This window comes from Dipteris shenzhenensis, chromosome 21 (genome assembly GCF_047967505.1).
Source record: "Dipteris shenzhenensis isolate YYH24624 ecotype China chromosome 21, Dip_SZ_1.0, whole genome shotgun sequence".
NCBI lineage: Eukaryota > Viridiplantae > Streptophyta > Polypodiopsida > Gleicheniales > Dipteridaceae > Dipteris > Dipteris shenzhenensis.
In genome coordinates, this window is record NC_141616.1 from 33,795,297 (window position 1) to 33,800,166 (window position 4,870).

Below are 4,870 nucleotides of genomic sequence, written 5' to 3' on the forward strand. Positions count from 1 at the left end.
ACCCTATTTTGAAGTGATTAATCTGACCCTAAAGCTAAGAAGAATGTGTTGAGCATTCAAGAACACTGTTTACATCCTAAGTTCTGTTCATGGGGGTTAGGTTTATTTTTGACTCATCAACAAATTATTGATTGACCATCTACTTTCTAAGGGAAGCTCAATGCCTTTGTCCACAAAGGATCCAACCCAGGGTATCAACATAAGGAGAATAGCAAGAGGACGCCATTGTCTGATAGATATTTTGAGGATGAAAAACTATGTCATTTCTCCACTAACACAAACCTTGGTTGTAGAATTCGAAAGCAAAGCTTGACATATGTTCTTTCAAACAGACCCATCTTTGCGCCCATCTATTTCTTAATCCAAAGACACTATCACGAGTGGTCTCAAATGATCATTTTTCATATGCATCCTCCCCATTCTTATGTGGCTTCCTTGGTCTCCAAACTTTATTAGAGCCCTCAAATCCACAAAATCGCCAATGTTAAGGGGATGAAGTGGATCGTAAATTGTACATGTTTAAAACTAGTTGAATATGCTTAGATTGATTTTTGGAATGGCAAATGTATAACTATTGCTTACAATTTTTTGGAACAAAATGTTCTTCTCTAATGAGATTGCAAAAAGTAATTGACATTCACTCATCTTTTTGGATCACTCAGCACTAGATGCATTATCAATAGTTTGGAAAGAAAGAATATGAACAATAAGCAACAATATTCATTTATTCATATTTTAGGATCACTCAGCACTAGATGCATTATCAATATAACAATAATATGAACAATAAGCAACATTATTCATTTATTCATCATAAAGATAGAATTTACAAAGTAATTATCTACCAAAAGCATGCTCATTCCATTACAAGAGACAATGACCAAGTGTCCATAATCTAGATCTCAAAACTATATAAGTGACAATTCAAAAGGTGCACCTCCTAAGTGGTAACTCTTCATTTAATAGAATTTCTCTTTTTCTGGTTAAAAAACATGATGACTCATCATATCTCCTTGGATATATTCCTTGACTTAAGTACATTTCTTGACTTAAATATGGGCTAGAAAAATGTATGGTTATCAATACATTTTTGGTGTTCTTGGGGCAATGATTTGCCATTTTGTCATGGTTGACATTCATGCACCATGCAAAAAAACATGGGCTTCATCAATTCATGGAGGTTGTTGAACTCTTTTTTGTGGTTGAGCCATCTCCACCCTCATGCTTCTATGTTTTTTTTTTGCCTTCTCCGCTACTCAATCTATCATTGAATACTTGGGAGAAATTTATCCATTCATCATCTTTTGAGTTATGGATCTTCATCTCCCCATTTATACCCCTCAACCTCGTTTTATGCCCCGCTATTAACTTTCTATCAATTCTGAACATGTCTTCTTTACCCATGGATACTTCTTCTTCCTATGCAAGCTTCTCTATAGGCTATCAAGCTCATCCTTTGCTTAGTTCTTGCCACAAATTTTCTTATAAAGAAGCAAAGTATACAAGATGAAAAAAGTACTCAAAGTAATTCCTTTAAAACAATTGTAGGTAAACCCAATTTAAGGTCTAATGCATTTCACTTGATGGCATTTTCAAACTTATGACTACTATGACATTCAAACCCCTCACACTACTAAATGCAAATATGTCAAATCTGTATGATGAAAATAGAAGTCTCACAATAAAGAATAACCAAATTGTTTTGCAACACCATGTAGTAAAAAAACTACTACTCTCATTTAAGCTAACACTTGCCATGTTGGGTCTTTTGTAACATCCATAATCTACACTTTCATGAATTGGATGATGGCCCCCATGTGAGTCATCTTCTATTATTTTAATTTGTGCAAATTGGCCTAACCTAATGGCATTCGCAATGCGTTTCTCTTCCATTGGAGGATCCAATTGTTCCACATTTAAACCAATCAAATGTCTCACACAGAGCATTACTTCAAGCAACACCACCCCCATGATGTGCGCTTTTGAAATAAGCACTTCTTGCCTTATATGTGATTTTTCCATTGCTTAAGCATTTCCACAGATTGAGAGCACCATATTCTCTAGCAAAACACAAACTATGGGCAGACAAAATGTGTGAGATGGAGATAAGAATTTATATGCACCATTAACAATGGATTTTGTTTCTATTCAAACCCTTTTCTTAATGTCTTATGCTTATATATGAATGCATGAGGTAATATATAAACAAACTGAAAATCATTTATCACAAAAGTAAAAAATTGCTTGGGTATTAATGATATCCTTGAAAGAGTCCAAAAATTCTTAAAGCGCATAACTTAATGTATAACTTATGAAGTCACAATCTAAAGGATAACACCGAAGATCTCATAAGGTTCACCAAAACCCTATACAATGCTATGTCAAAAACCCATAAGGTTCACCCAAACCCTATACAATGCTATGTCAAAACATCCCTTGTAGTATTTCAGTCATAATCATAAAGTATCCACCCATTCTCAATATCCAAATGTTACCTGCATAGAATAGTGCATGCAACCTTTGTACATTAGGCTTCTCATCATGCAATCAAATTCATAGATTCTCCAACATGCCTCTAAGGCAGAGACATAACGTGCATCTAAATAAATCTCAATCTCATCAACAGCTTGCTCACTTGTTTTAATACCATTGTTATGTACATCTGAGAATCTTATTGTTGCCCCTGATCATGACCTTTGTATATGTACTTATAAAGATATTTGAAAGCTAAAATGGTGGAACATATTTCAACATTCATGTGAGTATTGTATGTAACTGATAAATACGGATTGTAGGGTACAATCCATCTATTGTCAACTTTGTTGTTCTTTAGAATTATAGTCTTTCCATCATCTCGTCTCATGTATACAGGATAACCGCTACCATCCACAGTACTTTCTTTTGCAAACTTATGTGGGTACTTCTTTGTACATTGTCCTTCTTGCATGCAAATGGCCTTTTGGTGGAATGCCTCACATGGCACATGGATATTGCATTGGAAACATTTCTTGATTGGGCACTTTTGCAGAAACTAATCTATCATATTGGCCCACTGTTTGGGGTTTGTGAGGACCATCCAATATAAGCAATGTATGAGAATGGGGCAATCCTCTCTTTTGAAACTCTATCATTGAAACATAGCCAATCATTGTACCAAAAAGTTTCCCTTGAATTATTTCTTTCATTATGTTTCTGTGCTTATGATGAAAAACTCTACATGTTAAGTATGGTCTGTCATTTGCACTTTGTCCAGGGAGTAAGTGATCGGTTACTTCTTTCCATCTGGGGTTGCACGTGAAGGTAATAAATAGATCTGGTTTCTTTTGAGAAAACAATGGCCATAGCATATAGATAAAGTTGGTACATTTGTCGTGGACCCCTAATAAAACTTGAAGGTAATACTATTCTACTGCCTACACTTCTTCCCATAATGTTATCATTTCTTGTGCATCATCATGCACCATGTCTACTAAGCTGGAAGAAAGATCACTATGCGGAACCTTTTGGTTGTTCTGAATCTAGTGCAATCGAGTTCTTATATACTGCAATACCCATCAACCATGTATTGTTGAAGTAGCCATCCTCCACATAGCAAGCAAATGTTTGTGTCAAGTCGGATCTATAATTGATATGCATAATACTCTCTTTGAATGATGCATTGACTATTTATCAATGATGATTCAGGAATATCATTTGGAAAAATTGTATAGGGAATCCTCAAATGCCATCCATCATAGCCAATTCAAAATAGAAGAACATATAGCAAAGGCATGTAAGATCTATGCAAATTGAATATTCTTTTGTATCTCCCTTGTGTAGTACGTAGTAAAATATCATGACAACCAATGTTTTTTCCATCACCCTGGCCAATCATGATTCTTGTAATCTCAATTGCTGAGGGAGCTGAGTACTGCTTTGGTGGTATCTATCTCTCACATATTGTCATTTTAACTCAACACCTCAATTCTCATTGAGCATTTGACTGACACACTTTAAACCTTGTGCAAAGGGATTGAATTCCTGCATCATATGTTGTAGAGATTCAAGTATTGTTGGATACAAGTCATTAATTACAGCCAAATGATTTTGTAACTCATGCTTAGAGTCATATACATACATCTGAGCAAATTGAGGCCTATGATTGTGTGTCACATCTAGTAGTAAGGATCCAATCCTATGATACATAGAGGTATGCGCAGTGTGATCAACCTCAACATGTACATAAGTTTGTAATCAACGTATGTATTGGAACAGAAATTCCTTGCTATTGTATTTTGTGTTTGAAGAGCCTTTGCTCTAGCCATGACTCTTTTCCTAGCATGGAAATATTGATATCTTCTAGTGGCCCTCAACTTATCACCCAATGTCATAAATGAATGGATTGCATATTGAGGCTCAATTTCTCCTTGCATTGAATTACACATTTCCAAAGCAAGCATAGCTTTATGTCTTTTTTCAAACTTCTTCTTCTTCTAGCACACTCACAATGTAAGTATCGGGTGTTATATAGCCATGATAGCAAATGTTGAGCTCATCTTCTTCTCCTATGAGTTTCAAGACCAACTATCTGAGATGGAATCCTCCTTGGAGGATGCATTGAATACATTTTTAAATTCTGTCACCTATATTTAGGAATATGAATCAAGATAATTTAAAAGAGAGAATGATTGTAATTTCTTGCTCAAGGTATCAACATGTGAGAAAAGTTAAAGAGAACAATGAATACTTTTTAGAACGCAAAATAAACTTTTATTCCAAATATCAAAAGATACAAATATTGTGATAACATATTTTCTTGTTTTGTCCTCTCATAGAGCTTTCCCCATTCTAATAAGGAGTGCATTAAATTTATTTAATGCTACTTTTGAAG